The 21,176-nt window shown below is 46.7% G+C and overlaps 1 protein-coding gene and 6 non-coding genes across 7 annotated transcripts in view; all 7 read left to right on the top strand.

Moving 5' to 3' along the window:
- The window catches only part of LOC135918258 (uncharacterized), a 260,320-nt gene that overhangs the window by 81,174 nt on the left and 157,970 nt on the right, over nt 1–21,176 (top strand). The gene's annotated exons all lie outside the window — the stretch shown is intronic.
- Nucleotides 3,624–3,696, top strand: TRNAK-CUU (transfer RNA lysine (anticodon CUU)). The gene has a single exon. It is a non-coding gene; the product is annotated as a tRNA-Lys (tRNA).
- On the top strand, nt 6,889–6,961 carry TRNAK-CUU (transfer RNA lysine (anticodon CUU)). Its single transcript has one exon. It is a non-coding gene; the product is annotated as a tRNA-Lys (tRNA).
- TRNAK-CUU (transfer RNA lysine (anticodon CUU)) lies at nt 8,756–8,828 on the top strand. The gene has a single exon. It is a non-coding gene; the product is annotated as a tRNA-Lys (tRNA).
- Nucleotides 11,554–11,626, top strand: TRNAK-CUU (transfer RNA lysine (anticodon CUU)). Its single transcript has one exon. It is a non-coding gene; the product is annotated as a tRNA-Lys (tRNA).
- TRNAK-CUU (transfer RNA lysine (anticodon CUU)) lies at nt 13,420–13,492 on the top strand. Its single transcript has one exon. It is a non-coding gene; the product is annotated as a tRNA-Lys (tRNA).
- Nucleotides 19,951–20,023, top strand: TRNAK-CUU (transfer RNA lysine (anticodon CUU)). Its single transcript has one exon. It is a non-coding gene; the product is annotated as a tRNA-Lys (tRNA).

Consider the following 21,176-nt stretch of genomic DNA (forward strand, 5'->3'; position numbering starts at 1 on the left):
TTATCATTACTTTATTTCATTTATTAAGCACATGCAATTTCCCCTGTGTTGTACTTGGTGTCAGTGTTTGTTGGCTTCTCATTATATGACTAATAAATATCGGGCCCCTCGGTTAACCCCCTTTCTTCTCGTTTATTACATAACGAGGGTCTCGAATCCGGCAACATTGATGCCTTCAGGTAGCATATGTGGGTTTATTGACCAGTTGCCGTGACACGAAAAGATCACGTTCTCGTGACGCCTGCGGCAAAAAAGACGTTCCACGTCCGCCGCCAAGGTCTGTGAGTGGGGGCGATGGCTAACACTCCCAGGGTTCTACTAGTACACATAAATACCCAAGAAAGTTGATGGGGAAACGCCGCCGCGGTAGCTCAATTGGTAGAGCATCGCACGCGACATGCGAATGTTGTGGGTTCGGTTCCCAACTGCGGCAAGTTGTTTTTTCATCCACTTTAATTTCCATTAATTTATCATTACGTTATTTCATTTATTAAGCACATGCAATTTCCCCGGTGTTGTACTTGGTGTCAGTGTTTGTTGGCTTCTCATTATATGACTAATAAATATCGGGCCCCTCGGTTAACCCCCTTTCTTCTCGTTTATTACATAACGAGGGTCTCGAATCCGGCAACATTGATGCCTTCAGGTAGCATATGTGGGTTTATTGACCAGTTGCCTTGACCCGAAAAGATCACGTTCTCGTGACGCCTGCGGCAAAAAAGACGTTCCACGTCCGCCGCCAAGGTCTGTGAGTGGGGGCGCTGGCTAACACTCCCAGGGTTCTACTAGTACACATAAATAACCAAGAAAGTGGATGGGGAAACGCCGCCGCGGTAGCTCAATTGGTAGAGCATCGCACGCGACATGCGAAGGTTGTGGGTTCGGTTCCCACCTGCGGCAAGTTGTTTTTTCATCCACTTTAATTTCCATTAATTTATCATTACCTTATTTCATTTATTAAGCACATGCAATTTCCCCTGTGTTGTACTTGGTGTCAGTGTTTGTTGGCTTCTCATTATATGACTAATAAATATCGGGCCCCTCGGTTAACCCCCTTTCTTCTCGTTGATTACATAACGAGGGTCTCGAATCCGGCAACATTGATGCCTTCAGGTAGCATATGTGGGTTTATTGACCAGTTGCCTTGACCCGAAAAGATCACGTTCTCGTGACGCCTGCGGCAAAAAAGACGTTCCACGTCCGCCGCCAAGGTCTGTGAGTGGGGGCGCTGGCTGACACTCCCAGGGTTCTACTAGTACACATAAATAACCAAGAAAGTGGATGGGGAAACGCCGCCGCGGTAGCTCAATTGGTAGAGCATCGCAAGCGACATGCGAAGGTTGTGGGTTCGGTTCCCACCTGCGGCAAGTTGTTTTTTCATCCACTTTAATTTCCATTATTTTTCATTACTTTATTTCATTTATTAAGCACATGCAATTTCCCCTGTGTTGTACTTGGTGTCAGTGTTTGTTGGCTTCTCATTATATGACTATTAAATATCGGGCCCCTCGGTTAACCCCCTTTCTTCTCGTTTATTACATAACGAGGGTCTCGAATCCGGCAACATTGATGCCTTCAGGTAGCATATGTGGGTTTATTGACCAGTTGCCTTGACCCTAAAAGATCACGTTCTCGTGATGCGTGCGGCAAAAAAGACGTTCCACGTACGCCGCCAAGGTCTGTGAGTGGGGGCGCTGGCTAACACTCCCAGGGTTCTACTAGTACACATAAATACCCAAGAAAGTCGATGGGGAAACGCCGCCGCGGTAGCTCAATTGGTAGAGCATCGCACGCGACATGCGAATGTTGTGGGTTCGGTTCCCACCTGCGGCAAGTTGTTTTTTCATCCACTTTAATTTCCATTATTTATCATTACTTTATTTCATTTATTAAGCACATGCAATTTCCCCTGTGTTGTACTTGGTGTCAGTGTTTGTTGGCTTCTCATTATATGACTAATAAATATCGGGCCCCTCGGTTAACCCCCTTTCTTCTCGTTTATTACATAACGAGGGTCTCGAATCCGGCAACATTGATGCCTTCAGGTAGCATATGTGGGTTTATTGACCAGTTGCCTTGACCCGAAAAGATCACGTTCTCGTGACGCCTGCGGCAAAACAGACGTTCCACGTCCGCCGCCAAGGTCTGTGAGTGGGGGCGATGGCTAACACTCCCAGGGTTCTACTAGTACACATAAATACCCAAGAAAGTTGATGGGGAAACGCCGCCGCGGTAGCTCAATTTGTAGAGCATCGCACGCGACATGCGAATGTTGTGGGTTCGGTTCCCAACTGCGGCAAGTTTTTTCATCCACTTTAATTTCCATTAATTTATCATTACTTTATTTCATTTATTAAGCACATGCAATTTCCCCGGTGTTGTACTTGGTGTCAGTGTTTGTTGGCTTCTCATTATATGACTAATAAATATCGGGCCCCTCGGTTAACCCCCTTTCTTCTCGTTTATTACATAACGAGGGTCTCGAATCCGGCAACATTGATGCCTTCAGGTAGCATATGTGGGTTTATTGACCAGTTGCCTTGACCCGAAAAGATCACGTTCTCGTGACGCCTGCGGCAAAAAAGACGTTCCACGTCCGCCGCCAAGGTCTGTGAGTGGGGGCGCTGGCTAACACTCCCAGGGTTCTACTAGTACACATAAATAACCAAGAAAGTGGATGGGGAAACGCCGCCGCGGTAGCTCAATTGGTAGAGCATCGCACGCGACATGCGAAGGTTGTGGGTTCGGTTCCCACCTGCGGCAAGTTGTTTTTTCATCCACTTTAATTTCCATTAATTTATCATTACTTTATTTCATTTATTAAGCACATGCAATTTCCCCTGTGTTGTACTTGGTGTCAGTGTTTGTTGGCTTCTCATTATATGACTAATAAATATCGGGCCCCTCGGTTAACCCCCTTTCTTCTCGTTGATTACATAACGAGGGTCTCGAATCCGGCAACATTGATGCCTTCAGGTAGCATATGTGGGTTTATTGACCAGTTGCCTTGACCCGAAAAGATCACGTTCTCGTGACGCCTGCGGCAAAAAAGACGTTCCACGTCCGCCGCCAAGGTCTGTGAGTGGGGGCGCTGGCTAACACTCCCAAGGTTCTACTAGTACACATAAATACCCAAGAAAGTGGATGGGGAAACGCCGCCGCGGTAGCTCAATTGGTAGAGCATCGCACGCGACATGCGAATGTTGTGGGTTCGGTTCCCACCTGCGGCAAGTTTTTTTTCATCCACTTTAATTTCCATTAATTTATCATTACTTTATTTCATTTATTAAGCACATGCAATTTCCCCTGTGTTGTACTTGGTGTCAGTGTTTGTTGGCTTCTCATTATATGACTAACAAATATCGGGCCCCTCGGTTAACCCCCTTTCTTCTCGTTTATTACATAACGAGGGTCTCGAATCCGGCAACATTGATGCCTTCAGGTAGCATATGTGGGTTTATTGACCAGTTGCCTTGACCCGAAAAGATCACGTTCTCGTGATGCCTGCGGCAAAAAAGACGTTCCACGTACGCCGCCAAGGTCTGTGAGTGGGGGCGCTGGCTAACACTCCCAGGGTTCTACTAGTACACATAAATACCCAAGAAAGTTGATGGGGAAACGCCGCCGCGGTAGCTCAATTGGTAGAGCATCGCACGCTTCATGCGAATGTTGTGGGTTCGGTTCCCACCTGCGGCAAGTTGTTTTTTCATCCACTTTAATTTCCATTAATTTATCATTACTTTATTTCATTTATTAGGCACATGCAATTTCCCCGGTGTTGTACTTGGTGTCAGTGTTTGTTGGCTTCTCATTATATGACTAATAAATATCGGGCCCCTCGGTTAACCCCCTTTCTTCTCGTTTATTACATAACGAGGGTCTCGAATCCGGCAACATTGATGCCTTCAGGTAGCATATGTGGGTTTATTGACCAGTTGCCTTGACCCGAAAAGATCACGTTCTCGTGACGCCTGCGGCAAAAAAGACGTTCCACGTCCGCCGCCAAGGTCTGTGAGTGGGGGCGCTGGCTAACACTCCCAGGGTTCTACTAGTACACATAAATACCCAAGAAAGTTGATGGGGAAACGCCGCCGCGGTAGCTCAATTGGTAGAGCATCGCACGCGACATGCGAATGTTGTGGGTTCGGTTCCCACCTGCGACAAGTTGTTTTTTCATCCACTTTAATTTCCATTAATTTATCATTACTTTATTTCATTTATTAAGCACATGCAATTTCCCCGGTGTTGTACTTGGTGTAAGTGTTTGTTGGCTTCTCATTATATGACTAATAAATATCGGACCCCTCGGTTAACCCCCTTTCTTCTCGTTTATTACATAACGAGGGTCTCGAATCCGGCAACATTGATGCCTTCTGGTAGCATATGTGGGTTTATTGACCAGTTGCCTTGACCCGAAAAGATCACGTTCTCGTGACGCCTGCGGCAAAAAAGACGTTCCACGTCCGCCGCCAAGGTCTGTGAGTGGGGGCGCTGGCTAACACTCCCAGGGTTCTACTAGTACACATAAATAACCAAGAAAGTGGATGGGGAAACGCCGCCGCGGTAGCTCAATTGGTAGAGCATCGCACGCGACATGCGAAGGTTGTGGGTTCGGTTCCCACCTGCGGCAAGTTGTTTTTTCATCCACTTTAATTTCCATTAATTTATCATTACTTTATTTCATTTATTAAGCACATGCAATTTCCCCTGTGTTGTACTTGGTGTCAGTGTTTGTTGGCTTCTCATTATATGACTAATAAATATCGGGCCCCTCGGTTAACCCCCTTTCTTCTCGTTTATTACATAACGAGGGTCTCGAATCCGGCAACATTGATGCCTTCAGGTAGCATATGTGGGTTTATTGACCAGTTGCCTTGACCCGAAAAGATCACGTTCTCGTGACGCCTGCGGCAGAAAAGACGTTCCACGTCCGCCGCCAAGGTCTGTGAGTGGGGGCGCTGGCTGACACTCCCAGGGTTCTACTAGTACACATAAATAACCAAGAAAATGGATGGGGAAACGCCGCCGCGGTAGCTCAATTGGTAGAGCATCGCAAGCGACATGCGAAGGTTGTGGGTTCGGTTCCCACCTGCGGCAAGTTGTTTTTTCATCCACTTTAATTTCCATTATTTTTCATTACTTTATTTCATTTATTAAGCACATGCAATTTCCCCTGTGTTGTACTTGGTGTCAGTGTTTGTTGGCTTCTCATTATATGACTAATAAATATCGGGCCCCTCGGTTAACCCCCTTTCTTCTCGTTTATTACATAACGAGGGTCTCGAATCCGGCAACATTGATGCCTTCAGGTAGCATATGTGGGTTTATTGACCAGTTGCCTTGACCCGAAAAGATCACGTTCTCGTGATGCCTGCGGCAAAAAAGACGTTCCACGTACGCCGCCAAGGTCTGTGAGTGGGGGCGCTGGCTAACACTCCCAGGGTTCTACTAGTACACATAAATACCCAAGAAAGTCGATGGGGAAACGCCGCCGCGGTAGCTCAATTGGTAGAGCATCGCACGCGACATGCGAATGTTGTGGGTTCGGTTCCCACCTGCGGCAAGTTGTTTTTTCATCCACTTTAATTTCCATTATTTATCATTACTTTATTTCATTTATTAAGCACATGCAATTTCCCCTGTGTTGTACTTGGTGTCAGTGTTTGTTGGCTTCTCATTAAATGACTAATAAATATCGGGCCCCTCGGTTAACCCCCTTTCTTCTCGTTTATTACATAACGAGGGTCTCGAATCCGGCAACATTGATGCCTTCAGGTAGCATATGTGGGTTTATTGACCAGTTGCCTTGACCCGAAAAGATCACGTTCTCGTGACGCCTGCGGCAAAAAAGACGTTCCACGTCCGCCGCCAAGGTCTGTGAGTGGGGGCGATGGCTAACACTCCCAGGGTTCTACTAGTACACATAAATACCCAAGAAAGTTGATGGGGAAACGCCGCCGCGGTAGCTCAATTGGTAGAGCATCGCACGCGACATGCGAATGTTGTGGGTTCGGTTCCCAACTGCGGCAAGTTGTTTTTTCATCCACTTTAATTTCCATTAATTTATCATTACTTTATTTCATTTATTAAGCACATGCAATTTCCCCTGTGTTGTACTTGGTGTCAGTGTTTGTTGGCTTCTCATTATATGACTAATAAATATCGGGCCCCTCGGTTAACCCCCTTTCTTCTCGTTGATTACATAACGAGGGTCTCGAATCCGGCAACATTGATGCCTTCAGGTAGCATATGTGGGTTTATTGACCAGTTGCCTTGACCCGAAAAGATCACGTTCTCGTGACGCCTGCGGCAAAAAAGACGTTCCACGTCCGCCGCCAAGGTCTGTGAGTGGGGGCGCTGGCTAACACTCCCAAGGTTCTACTAGTACACATAAATACCCAAGAAAGTGGATGGGGAAACGCCGCCGCGGTAGCTCAATTGGTAGAGCATCGCACGCGACATGCGAATGTTGTGGGTTCGGTTCCCACCTGCGGCAAGTTTTTTTTCATCCACTTTAATTTCCATTAATTTATCATTACTTTATTTCATTTATTAAGCACATGCAATTTCCCCTGTGTTGTACTTGGTGTCAGTGTTTGTTGGCTTCTCATTATATGACTAACAAATATCGGGCCCCTCGGTTAACCCCCTTTCTTCTCGTTTATTACATAACGAGGGTCTCGAATCCGGCAACATTGATGCCTTCAGGTAGCATATGTGGGTTTATTGACCAGTTGATTGACCCGAAAAGATCACGTTCTCGTGATGCCTGCGGCAAAAAAGACGTTCCACGTACGCCGCCAAGGTCTGTGAGTGGGGGCGCTGGCTAACACTCCCAGGGTTCTACTAGTACACATAAATACCCAAGAAAGTTGATGGGGAAACGCCGCCGCGGTAGCTCAATTGGTAGAGCATCGCACGCTTCATGCGAATGTTGTGGGTTCGGTTCCCACCTGCGGCAAGTTGTTTTTTCATCCACTTTAATTTCCATTAATTTATCATTACTTTATTTCATTTATTAGGCACATGCAATTTCCCCGGTGTTGTACTTGGTGTCAGTGTTTGTTGGCTTCTCATTATATGACTAATAAATATCGGGCCCCTCGGTTAACCCCCTTTCTTCTCGTTTATTACATAACGAGGGTCTCGAATCCGGCAACATTGATGCCTTCAGGTAGCATATGTGGGTTTATTGACCAGTTGCCTTGACCCGAAAAGATCACGTTCTCGTGACGCCTGCGGCAAAAAAGACGTTCCACGTCCGCCGCCAAGGTCTGTGAGTGGGGGCGCTGGCTAACACTCCCAGGGTTCTACTAGTACACATAAATACCCAAGAAAGTTGATGGGGAAACGCCGCCGCGGTAGCTCAATTGGTAGAGCATCGCACGCGACATGCGAATGTTGTGGGTTCGGTTCCCACCTGCGGCAAGTTGTTTTTTCATCCACTTTAATTTCCATTAATTTATCATTACTTTATTTCATTTATTAAGCACATGCAATTTCCCCGGTGTTGTACTTGGTGTAAGTGTTTGTTGGCTTCTCATTATATGACTAATAAATATCGGGCCCCTCGGTTAACCCCCTTTCTTCTCGTTTATTACATAACGAGGGTCTCGAATCCGGCAACATTGATGCCTTCAGGTAGCATATGTGGGTTTATTGACCAGTTGCCTTGACCCGAAAAGATCACGTTCTCGTGACGCCTGCGGCAAAAAAGACGTTCCACGTCCGCCGCCAAGGTCTGTGAGTGGGGGCGCTGGCTAACACTCCCAGGGTTCTACTAGTACACATAAATAACCAAGAAAGTGGATGGGGAAACGCCGCCGCGGTAGCTCAATTGGTAGAGCATCGCACGCGACATGCGAAGGTTGTGGGTTCGGTTCCCACCTGCGGCAAGTTGTTTTTTCATCCACTTTAATTTCCATTAATTTATCATTACTTTATTTCATTTATTAAGCACATGCAATTTCCCCTGTGTTGTACTTGGTGTCAGTGTTTGTTGGCTTCTCATTATATGACTAATAAATATCGGGCCCCTCGGTTAACCCCCTTTCTTCTCGTTGATTACATAACGAGGGTCTCGAATCCGGCAACATTGATGCCTTCAGGTAGCATATGTGGGTTTATTGACCAGTTGCCTTGACCCGAAAAGATCACGTTCTCGTGACGCCTGCGGCAAAAAAGACGTTCCACGTCCGCCGCCAAGGCCTGTGAGTGGGGGCGCTGGCTAACACTCCCAAGGTTCTACTAGTACACATAAATACCCAAGAAAGTGGATGGGGAAACGCCGCCGCGGTAGCTCAATTGGTAGAGCATCGCACGCGACATGCGAATGTTGTGGGTTCGGTTCCCACCTGCGGCAAGTTTTTTTTCATCCACTTTAATTTCCATTAATTTATCATTACTTTATTTCATTTATTAAGCACATGCAATTTCCCCTGTGTTGTACTTGGTGTCAGTGTTTGTTGGCTTCTCATTATATGACTAACAAATATCGGGCCCCTCGGTTAACCCCCTTTCTTCTCGTTTATTACATAACGAGGGTCTCGAATCCGGCAACATTGATGCCTTCAGGTAGCATATGTGGGTTTATTGACCAGTTGCCTTGACCCGAAAAGATCACGTTCTCGTGATGCCTGCGGCAAAAAAGACGTTCCACGTACGCCGCCAAGGTCTGTGAGTGGGGGCGCTGGCTAACACTCCCAGGGTTCTACTAGTACACATAAATACCCAAGAAAGTTGGTGGGGAAACGCCGCCGCGGTAGCTCAATTGGTAGAGCATCGCACGCTTCATGCGAATGTTGTGGGTTCGGTTCCCACCTGCGGCAAGTTGTTTTTTCATCCACTTTATTTCCATTAATTTATCATTACTTTATTTCATTTATTAAGCACATGCAATTTCCCCGGTGTTGTACTTGGTGTCAGTGTTTGTTGGCTTCTCATTATATGACTAATAAATATCGGGCCCCTCGGTTAACCCCCTTTCTTCTCGTTTATTACATAACGAGGGTCTCGAATCCGGCAACATTGATGCCTTCAGGTAGCATATGTGGGTTTATTGACCAGTTGCCTTGACCCGAAAAGATCACGTTCTCGTGACGCCTGCGGCAAAAAAGACGTTCCACGTCCGCCGCCAAGGTCTGTGAGTGGGGGCGCTGGCTAACACTCCCAGGGTTCTACTAGTACACATAAATAACCAAGAAAGTGGATGGGGAAACGCCGCCGCGGTAGCTCAATTGGTAGATCATCGCACGCGACATGCCAAGGTTGTGGGTTCGGTTCCCACCTGCGGCAAGTTGTTTTTTCATCCACTTTTTATTTCCATTAATTTATCATTACTTTATTTCATTTATTAAGCACATGCAATTTCCCCGGTGTTGTACTTGGTGTCAGTGTTTGTTGGCTTCTCATTATATGACTAATAAATATCGGGCCCCTCGGTTCCCCCTTTCTTCTCGTTTATTACATAACGAGGGTCTCGAATCCGGCAACATTGATGCCTTCAGGTAGCATATGTGGGTTTATTGACCAGTTGCCTTGACCCGAAAAGATCACGTTCTCGTGACGCCTGCGGCAAAAAAGACGTTCCACGTCCGCCGCCAAGGTCTGTGAGTGGGGGCGCGGGCTAACACTCCCAGGGTTCTACTAGTACACATAAATAACCAAGAAAGTGGATGGGGAAACGCCGCCGCGGTAGCTCAATTGGTAGATCATCGCACGCGACATGCGAAGGTTGTGGGTTCGGTTCCCACCTGCGGCAAGTTGTTTTTTCATCCACTTTAATTTCCAATAATTTATCATTAATTTATTTCATTTATTAAGCACATGCAATTTCCCCGGTGTTGTACTTGGTGTCAGTGTTTGTTGGCTTCTCATTATATGACTAATAAATATCGGGCCCCTCGGTTAACCCCCTTTCTTCTCGTTTATTACATAACGAGGGTCTCGAATCCGGCAACATTGATGCCTTCAGGTAGCATATGTGGGTTTATTGACCAGTTGCCTTGACCCGAAAAGATCACGTTCTCGTGACGCCTGCGGCAAAAAAGACGTTCCACGTCCGCCGCCAAGGTCTGTGAGTGGGGGCGCTGGCTAACACTCCCAGGGTTCTACTAGTACACATAAATAACCAAGAAAGTGGATGGGGAAACGCCGCCGCAGTAGCTCAATTGGTAGATCATCGCACGCGACATGCGAAGGTTGTGGGTTCGGTTCCCACCTGCGGCAAGTTGTTTTTTCATCCACTTTAATTTCCATTAATTTATCATTACTTTATTTCATTTATTAAGCACATGCAATTTCCCCGGTGTTGTACTTGGTGTCAGTGTTTGTTGGCTTCTCATTATATGACTAATAAATATCGGGCCCCTCGGTTAACCCCCTTTCTTCTCGTTTATTACATAACGAGGGTCTCGAATCCGGCAACATTGATGCCTTCAGGTAGCATATGTGGGTTTATTGACCAGTTGCCTTGACCCGAAAAGATCACGTTCTCGTGACGCCTGCGGCAAAAAAGACGTTCCACGTCCGCCGCCAAGGTCTGTGAGTGGGGGCGATGGCTAACACTCCCAGGGTTCTACTAGTACACATAAATACCCAAGAAAGTTGATGGGGAAACGCCGCCGCGGTAGCTCAATTGGTAGAGCATCGCACGCGACATGCGAATGTTGTGGGTTCGGTTCCCAACTGCGGCAAGTTGTTTTTTCATCCACTTTAATTTCCATTAATTTATCATTACTTTATTTCATTTATTAAGCACATGCAATTTCCCCTGTGTTGTACTTGGTGTCAGTGTTTGTTGGCTTCTCATTATATGACTAATAAATATCGGGCCCCTCGGTTAACCCCCTTTCTTCTCGTTGATTACATAACGAGGGTCTCGAATCCGGCAACATTGATGCCTTCAGGTAGCATATGTGGGTTTATTGACCAGTTGCCTTGACCCGAAAAGATCACGTTCTCGTGACGCCTGCGGCAAAAAAGACGTTCCACGTCCGCCGCCAAGGTCTGTGAGTGGGGGCGCTGGCTAACACTCCCAAGGTTCTACTAGTACACATAAATACCCAAGAAAGTGGATGGGGAAACGCCGCCGCGGTAGCTCAATTGGTAGAGCATCGCACGCGACATGCGAATGTTGTGGGTTCGGTTCCCACCTGCGGCAAGTTTTTTTTCATCCACTTTAATTTCCATTAATTTATCATTACTTTATTTCATTTATTAGGCACATGCAATTTCCCCTGTGTTGTACTTGGTGTCAGTGTTTGTTGGCTTCTCATTATATGACTAACAAATATCGGGCCCCTCGGTTAACCCCCTTTCTTCTCGTTTATTACATAACGAGGGTCTCGAATCCGGCAACATTGATGCCTTCAGGTAGCATATGTGGGTTTATTGACCAGTTGATTGACCCGAAAAGATCACGTTCTCGTGATGCCTGCGGCAAAAAAGACGTTCCACGTACGCCGCCAAGGTCTGTGAGTGGGGGCGCTGGCTAACACTCCCAGGGTTCTACTAGTACACATAAATACCCAAGAAAGTTGATGGGGAAACGCCGCCGCGGTAGCTCAATTGGTAGAGCATCGCACGCTTCATGCGAATGTTGTGGGTTCGGTTCCCACCTGCGGCAAGTTGTTTTTTCATCCACTTTAATTTCCATTAATTTATCATTACTTTATTTCATTTATTAGGCACATGCAATTTCCCCGGTGTTGTACTTGGTGTCAGTGTTTGTTGGCTTCTCATTATATGACTAATAAATATCGGGCCCCTCGGTTAACCCCCTTTCTTCTCGTTTATTACATAACGAGGGTCTCGAATCCGGCAACATTGATGCCTTCAGGTAGCATATGTGGGTTTATTGACCAGTTGCCTTGACCCGAAAAGATCACGTTCTCGTGACGCCTGCGGCAAAAAAGACGTTCCACGTCCGCCGCCAAGGTCTGTGAGTGGGGGCGCTGGCTAACACTCCCAGGGTTCTACTAGTACACATAAATACCCAAGAAAGTTGATGGGGAAACGCCGCCGCGGTAGCTCAATTGGTAGAGCATCGCACGCGACATGCGAATGTTGTGGGTTCGGTTCCCACCTGCGGCAAGTTGTTTTTTCATCCACTTTAATTTCCATTAATTTATCATTACTTTATTTCATTTATTAAGCACATGCAATTTCCCCGGTGTTGTACTTGGTGTAAGTGTTTGTTGGCTTCTCATTATATGACTAATAAATATCGGGCCCCTCGGTTAACCCCCTTTCTTCTCGTTTATTACATAACGAGGGTCTCGAATCCGGCAACATTGATGCCTTCAGGTAGCATATGTGGGTTTATTGACCAGTTGCCTTGACCCGAAAAGATCACGTTCTCGTGACGCCTGCGGCAAAAAAGACGTTCCACGTCCGCCGCCAAGGTCTGTGAGTGGGGGCGCTGGCTAACACTCCCAGGGTTCTACTAGTACACATAAATAACCAAGAAAGTGGATGGGGAAACGCCGCCGCGGTAGCTCAATTGGTAGAGCATCGCACGCGACATGCGAAGGTTGTGGGTTCGGTTCCCACCTGCGGCAAGTTGTTTTTTCATCCACTTTAATTTCCATTAATTTATCATTACTTTATTTCATTTATTAAGCACATGCAATTTCCCCTGTGTTGTACTTGGTGTCAGTGTTTGTTGGCTTCTCATTATATGACTAATAAATATCGGGCCCCTCGGTTAACCCCCTTTCTTCTCGTTTATTACATAACGAGGGTCTCGAATCCGGCAACATTGATGCCTTCAGGTAGCATATGTGGGTTTATTGACCAGTTGCCTTGACCCGAAAAGATCACGTTCTCGTGACGCCTGCGGCAAAAAAGACGTTCCACGTCCGCCGCCAAGGTCTGTGAGTGGGGGCGCTGGCTGACACTCCCAGGGTTCTACTAGTACACATAAATAACCAAGAAAGTGGATGGGGAAACGCCGCCGCGGTAGCTCAATTGGTAGAGCATCGCAAGCGACATGCGAAGGTTGTGGGTTCGGTTCCCACCTGCGGCAAGTTGTTTTTTCATCCACTTTAATTTCCATTATTTTTCATTACTTTATTTCATTTATTAAGCACATGCAATTTCCCCTGTGTTGTACTTGGTGTCAGTGTTTGTTGGCTTCTCATTATATGACTAATAAATATCGGGCCCCTCGGTTAACCCCTTTCTTCTCGTTTATTACATAACGAGGGTCTCGAATCCGGGAACATTGATGCCTTCAGGTAGCATATGTGGGTTTATTGACCAGTTGCCTTGACCCGAAAAGATCACGTTCTCGTGATGCCTGCGGCAAAAAAGACGTTCCACGTACGCCGCCAAGGTCTGTGAGTGGGGGCGCTGGCTAACACTCCCAGGGTTCTACTAGTACACATAAATACCCAAGAAAGTTGGTGGGGAAACGCCGCCGCGGTAGCTCAATTGGTAGAGCATCGCACGCTTCATGCGAATGTTGTGGGTTCGGTTCCCACCTGCGGCAAGTTGTTTTTTCATCCACTTTATTTCCATTAATTTATCATTACTTTATTTCATTTATTAAGCACATGCAATTTCCCCGGTGTTGTACTTGGTGTCAGTGTTTGTTGGCTTCTCATTATATGACTAATAAATATCGGGCCCCTCGGTTAACCCCCTTTCTTCTCGTTTATTACATAACGAGGGTCTCGAATCCGGCAACATTGATGCCTTCAGGTAGCATATGTGGGTTTATTGACCAGTTGCCTTGACCCGAAAAGATCACGTTCTCGTGACGCCTGCGGCAAAAAAGACGTTCCACGTCCGCCGCCAAGGTCTGTGAGTGGGGGCGCTGGCTAACACTCCCAGGGTTCTACTAGTACACATAAATAACCAAGAAAGTGGATGGGGAAACGCCGCCGCGGTAGCTCAATTGGTAGATCATCGCACGCGACATGCCAAGGTTGTGGGTTCGGTTCCCACCTGCGGCAAGTTGTTTTTTCATCCACTTTTTATTTCCATTAATTTATCATTACTTTATTTCATTTATTAAGCACATGCAATTTCCCCGGTGTTGTACTTGGTGTCAGTGTTTGTTGGCTTCTCATTATATGACTAATAAATATCGGGCCCCTCGGTTCCCCCTTTCTTCTCGTTTATTACATAACGAGGGTCTCGAATCCGGCAACATTGATGCCTTCAGGTAGCATATGTGGGTTTATTGACCAGTTGCCTTGACCCGAAAAGATCACGTTCTCGTGACGCCTGCGGCAAAAAAGACGTTCCACGTCCGCCGCCAAGGTCTGTGAGTGGGGGCGCGGGCTAACACTCCCAGGGTTCTACTAGTACACATAAATAACCAAGAAAGTGGATGGGGAAACGCCGCCGCGGTAGCTCAATTGGTAGATCATCGCACGCGACATGCGAAGGTTGTGGGTTCGGTTCCCACCTGCGGCAAGTTGTTTTTTCATCCACTTTAATTTCCATTAATTTATCATTAATTTATTTCATTTATTAAGCACATGCAATTTCCCCGGTGTTGTACTTGGTGTCAGTGTTTGTTGGCTTCTCATTATATGACTAATAAATATCGGGCCCCTCGGTTAACCCCCTTTCTTCTCGTTTATTACATAACGAGGGTCTCGAATCCGGCAACATTGATGCCTTCAGGTAGCATATGTGGGTTTATTGACCAGTTGCCTTGACCCGAAAAGATCACGTTCTCGTGACGCCTGCGGCAAAAAAGACGTTCCACGTCCGCCGCCAAGGTCTGTGAGTGGGGGCGCTGGCTAACACTCCCAGGGTTCTACTAGTACACATAAATAACCAAGAAAGTGGATGGGGAAACGCCGCCGCAGTAGCTCAATTGGTAGATCATCGCACGCGACATGCGAAGGTTGTGGGTTCGGTTCCCACCTGCGGCAAGTTGTTTTTTCATCCACTTTAATTTCCATTAATTTATCATTACTTTATTTCATTTATTAAGCACATGCAATTTCCCCGGTGTTGTACTTGGTGTCAGTGTTTGTTGGCTTCTCATTATATGACTAATAAATATCGGGCCCCTCGGTTAACCCCCTTTCTTCTCGTTTATTACATAACGAGGGTCTCGAATCCGGCAACATTGATGCCTTCAGGTAGCATATGTGGGTTTATTGACCAGTTGCCTTGACCCGAAAAGATCACGTTCTCGTGACGCCTGCGGCAAAAAAGACGTTCCACGTCCGCCGCCAAGGTCTGTGAGTGGGGGCGCTGGCTAACACTCCCAGGGTTCTACTAGTACACATAAATAACCAAGAAAGTGGATGGGGAAACGCCGCCACGGTAGCTCAATTGGTAGAGCATCGCAAGCGACATGCGAAGGTTGTGGGTTCGGTTCCCACCTGCGGCAAGTTGTTTTTTCATCCACTTTAATTTCCATTTATTTATCATTACTTTATTTCATTTATTAAGCACATGCAATTTCCCCTGTGTTGTACTTGGTGTCAGTGTTTGTTGGCTTCTCATTATATGACTAATAAATATCGGGCCCCTCGGTTAACCCCCTTTCTTCGCGTTTATTTCATAACGAGGGTCTCGAATCCGGCAACATTGATGCCTTCAGGTAGCATATGTGGGTTTATTGACCAGTTGCCTTGACCCGAAAATATCACGTTCTCGTGATGCCTGCGGCAAAAAAGACATTCCACGTACGCCGCCAAGGTCTGTGAGTGGGGGCGCTGGCTAACACTCCCAGGGTTCTACTAGTACACATAAATACCCAAGAAAGTGGATGGGGAAACGCCGCCGCGGTAGCTCAATTGGTAGAGCATCGCACGCGACATGCGAATGTTGTGGGTTCGGTTCCCACCTGCGGCAAGTTGTTTTTTCATCCACTTTAATTTCCATTAATTTATCATTACTTTATTTCATTTATTAAGCACATGCAATTTCCCCGGTGTTGTACTTGGTGTCAGTGTTTGTTGGCTTCTCATTATATGACTAATAAATATCGGGCCCCTCGGTTAACCCCCTTTCTTCTCGTTTATTACATAACGAGGGTCTCAAATCCGGCAACATTGATGCCTTCAGGTAGCATATGTGGGTTTATTGACCAGTTGCCGTGACCCGAAAAGATCACGTTCTCGTGACGCCTGCGGCAAAAAAGACGTTCCACGTCCGCCGCCAAGGTCTGTGAGTGGGGGCGCTGGCTAACACTCCCAGGGTTCTACTAGTACACATAAATAACCAAGAAAGTGGATGGGGAAACGCCGCCGCGGTAGCTCAATCGGTAGAGCATCGCACGCGACATGCGAATGTTGTGCGTTCGGTTCCCACCTGCGGCAAGTTGTTTTTTCATCCACTTTAATTTCCAATAATTTATCATTACTTTATTTCATTTATTAAGCACATGCAATTTCCCCGGTGTTGTACTTGGTGTCAGTGTTTGTTGGCTTCTCATTATATGACTAATAAATATCGGGCCCCTCGGTTAACCCCCTTTCTTCTCGTTTATTACATAACGAGGGTCTCGAATCCGGCAACATTGATGCCTTCAGGTAGCATATGTGGGTTTATTGACCAGTTGCCTTGACCCGAAAAGATCACGTTCTCGTGATGCCTGCGGCAAAAAAGACGTTCCACGTACGCCGCCAAGGTCTGTGAGTGGGGGCGCTGGCTAACACTCCCAGGGTTCTACTAGTACACATAAATACCCAAGAAAGTTGATGGGGAAACGCCGCCGCGGTAGCTCAATTGGTAGAGCATCGCACGCGACATGCGAATGTTGTGGGTTCGGTTCCCACCCGCGGCAAGTTGTTTTTTCATCCACTTTATTTTCCATTAATTTATCATTACTTTATTTCATTTATTAAGCACATGCAATTTCCCCGGTGTTGTACTTGGTGTCAGTGTTTGTTGGCTTCTCATTATATGACTAATAAATATCGGGCCCCTCGGTTAACCCCCTTTCTTCTCGTTTATTACATAACGAGGGTCTCGAATCCGGCAACATTGATGCCTTCAGGTAGCATATGTGGGTTTATTGACCAGTTGCCTTGACCCGAAAAGATCACGTTCTCGTGACGCCTGCGGCAAAAAAGACGTTCCACGTCCGCCGCCAAGGTCTGTGAGTGGGGGCGCTGGCTAACACTCCCAGGGTTCTACTAGTACACATAAATAACCAAGAAAGTGGATGGGCAAACGCCGCCGCGGTAGGTCAATTGGTAGAGCATCGCACGCGACATGCGAAGGTTGTGGGTTCGGTTCCCACCTGCGGCAAGTTGTTTTTTCATCCACTTTATTTTCCAATAATTTATCATTACTTTATTTCATTTATTAAGCACATGCAATTTCCCCTGTGTTGTACTTGGTGTCAGTGTTTGTTGGCTTCTCATTATATCACTAATAAATATCGGGCCCCTCGGTTAACCCCCTTTCTTCTCGTTTATTACATAACGAGGGTCTCGAATCCGGCAACATTGATGCCTCCAGGTAGCATATGTGGGTTTATTGACCAGTTGCCTTGACCCGAAAAGATCACGTTCTCGTGACGCCTGCGGCAAAAAAGACGTTCCACGTCCGCCGCCAAGGTCTGTGAGTGGGGGCGCTGGCTGACACTCCCAGGGTTCTACTAGTACACATAAATAACCAAGAAAGTGGATGGGGAAACGCCGCCGCGGTAGCTCAATTGTTAGAGCATCGCAAGCGACATGCGAAGGTTGTGGGTTCGGTTCCCACCTGCGGCAAGTTGTTTTTTCATCCACTTTAATTTCCATTATTTTTCATTACTTTATTTCATTTATTAAGCACATGCAATTTCCCCTGTGTTGTACTTGGTGTCAGTGTTTGTTGGCTTCTCATTATATGACTAATAAATATCGGGCCCCTCGGTTAACCCCTTTCTTCTCGTTTATTACATAACGAGGGTCTCGAATCCGGGAACATTGATGCCTTCAGGTAGCATATGTGGGTTTATTGACCAGTTGCCTTGACCCGAAAAGATCACGTTCTCGTGATGCCTGCGGCAAAAAAGACGTTCCACGTACGCCGCCAAGGTCTGTGAGTGGGGGCGCTGGCTAACACTCCCAGGGTTCTACTAGTACACATAAATACCCAAGAAAGTTGATGGGGAAACGCCGCCGCGGTAGCTCAATTGGTAGAGCATCGCACGCGACATGCGAATGTTGTGGGTTCGGTTCCCACCTGCGGCAAGTTGTTTTTTCATCCACTTTAATTTCCATTATTTATCATTACTTTATTTCATTTATTAAGCACATGCAATTTCCCCTGTGTTGTACTTGGTGTCAGTGTTTGTTGGCTTCTCATTATATGACTAATAAATATCGGGCCCCTCGGTTAACCCCCTTTCTTCTCGTTTATTACATAACGAGGGTCTCGAATCCGGCAACATTGATGCCTTCAGGTAGCATATGTGGGTTTATTGACCAGTTGCCTTGACCCGAAAAGATCACGTTCTCGTGACGCCTGCGGCAAAAAAGACGTTCCACGTCCGCCGCCAAGGTCTGTGAGTGGGGGCGCTGGCTAACACTCCCAGGGTTCTACTAGTACACATAAATACCCAAGAAAGTTGATGGGGAAACGCCGCCGCGGTAGCTCAATTGGTAGAGCATCGCACGCGACATGCGAATGTTGTGGGTTCGGTTCCCACCTGCGGCAAGTTGTTTTTTCATCCACTTTAATTTCCATTAATTTATCATTACTTTATTTCATTTATTAAGCACATGCAATTTCCCCGGTGTTGTACTTGGTGTCAGTGTTTGTTGGCTTCTCATTATATGACTAATAAATATCGGGCCCCTCGGTTAACCCCCTTTCTTCTCGTTTATTATATAACGAGGGTCTCGAATCCGGCAACATTGATGCCTTCAGGTAGCATATGTGGGTTTATTGACCAGTTGCCTTGACCCGAAAAGATCACGTTCTCGTGACGCCTGCGGCAAAAAAGACGTTCCACGTCCGCCGCCAAGGTCTGTGAGTGGGGGCGCTGGCTAACACTCCCAGGGTTCTACTAGTACACATAAATAACCAAGAAAGTGGATGGGCAAACGCCGCCGCGGTAGGTCAATTGGTAGAGCATCGCACGCGACATGCGAAGGTTGTGGGTTCGGTTCCCACCTGCGGCAAGTTGTTTTTTCATCCACTTTATTTTCCAATAATTTATCATTACTTTATTTCATTTATTAAGCACATGCAATTTCCCCTGTGTTGTACTTGGTGTCAGTGTTTGTTGGCTTCTCATTATATCACTAATAAATATCGGGCCCCTCGGTTAACCCCCTTTCTTCTCGTTTATTACATAACGAGGGTCTCGAATCCGGCAACATTGATGCCTCCAGGTAGCATATGTGGGTTTATTGACCAGTTGCCTTGACCCGAAAAGATCACGTTCTCGTGACGCCTGCGGCAAAAAAGACGTTCCACGTCCGCCGCCAAGGTCTGTGAGTGGGGGCGCTGGCTGACACTCCCAGGGTTCTACTAGTACACATAAATAACCAAGAAAGTGGATGGGGAAACGCCGCCGCGGTAGCTCAATTGTTAGAGCATCGCAAGCGACATGCGAAGGTTGTGGGTTCGGTTCCCACCTGCGGCAAGTTGTTTTTTCATCCACTTTAATTTCCATTATTTTTCATTACTTTATTTCATTTATTAAGCACATGCAATTTCCCCTGTGTTGTACTTGGTGTCAGTGTTTGTTGGCTTCTCATTATATGACTAATAAATATCGGGCCCCTCGGTTAACCCCTTTCTTCTCGTTTATTACATAACGAGGGTCTCGAATCCGGGAACATTGATGCCTTCAGGTAGCATATGTGGGTTTATTGACCAGTTGCCTTGACCCGAAAAGATCACGTTCTCGTGATGCCTGCGGCAAAAAAGACGTTCCACGTACGCCGCCAAGGTCTGTGAGTGGGGGCGCTGGCTAACACTCCCAGGGTTCTACTAGTACACATAAATACCCAAGAAAGTTGGTGGGGAAACGCCGCCGCGGTAGCTCAATTGGTAGAGCATCGCACGCTTCATGCGAATGTTGTGGGTTCGGTTCCCACCTGCGGCAAGTTGTTTTTTCATCCACTTTATTTCCATTAATTTATCATTACTTTATTTCATTTATTAAGCACATGCAATTTCCCCGGTGTTGTACTTGGTGTCAGTGTTTGTTGGCTTCTCATTATATGACTAATAAATATCGGGCCCCTCGGTTAACCCCCTTTCTTCTCGTTTATTACATAACGAGGGTCTCGAATCCGGCAACATTGATGCCTTCAGGTAGCATATGTGGGTTTATTGACCAGTTGCCTTGACCCGAAAAGATCACGTTCTCGTGACGCCTGCGGCAAAAAAGACGTTCCACGTCCGCCGCCAAGGTCTGTGAGTGGGGGCGCTGGCTAACACTCCCAGGGTTCTACTAGTACACATAAATAACCAAGAAAGTGGATGGGGAAACGCCGCCGCGGTAGCTCAATTGGTAGATCATCGCACGCGACATGCCAAGGTTGTGGGTTCGGTTCCCACCTGCGGCAAGTTGTTTTTTCATCCACTTTTTATTTCCATTAATTTATCATTACTTTATTTCATTTATTAAGCACATGCAATTTCCCCGGTGTTGTACTTGGTGTCAGTGTTTGTTGGCTTCTCATTATATGACTAATAAATATCGGGCCCCTCGGTTCCCCCTTTCTTCTCGTTTATTACATAACGAGGGTCTCGAATCCGGCAACATTGATGCCTTCAGGTAGCATATGTGGGTTTATTGACCAGTTGCCTTGACCCGAAAAGATCACGTTCTCGTGACGCCTGCGGCAAAAAAGACGTTCCACGTCCGCCGCCAAGGTCTGTGAGTGGGGGCGCGGGCTAACACTCCCAGGGTTCTACTAGTACACATAAATAACCAAGAAAGTGGATGGGGAAACGCCGCCGCGGTAGCTCAATTGGTAGATCATCGCACGCGACATGCGAAGGTTGTGGGTTCGGTTCCCACCTGCGGCAAGTTGTTTTTTCATCCACTTTAATTTCCATTAATTTATCATTAATTTATTTCATTTATTAAGCACATGCAATTTCCCCGGTGTTGTACTTGGTGTCAGTGTTTGTTGGCTTCTCATTATATGACTAATAAATATCGGGCCCCTCGGTTAACCCCCTTTCTTCTCGTTTATTACATAACGAGGGTCTCGAATCCGGCAACATTGATGCCTTCAGGTAGCATA

This window comes from Dermacentor albipictus, chromosome 2 (assembly GCF_038994185.2).
Source record: "Dermacentor albipictus isolate Rhodes 1998 colony chromosome 2, USDA_Dalb.pri_finalv2, whole genome shotgun sequence".
Lineage (NCBI taxonomy): Eukaryota > Metazoa > Arthropoda > Arachnida > Ixodida > Ixodidae > Dermacentor > Dermacentor albipictus.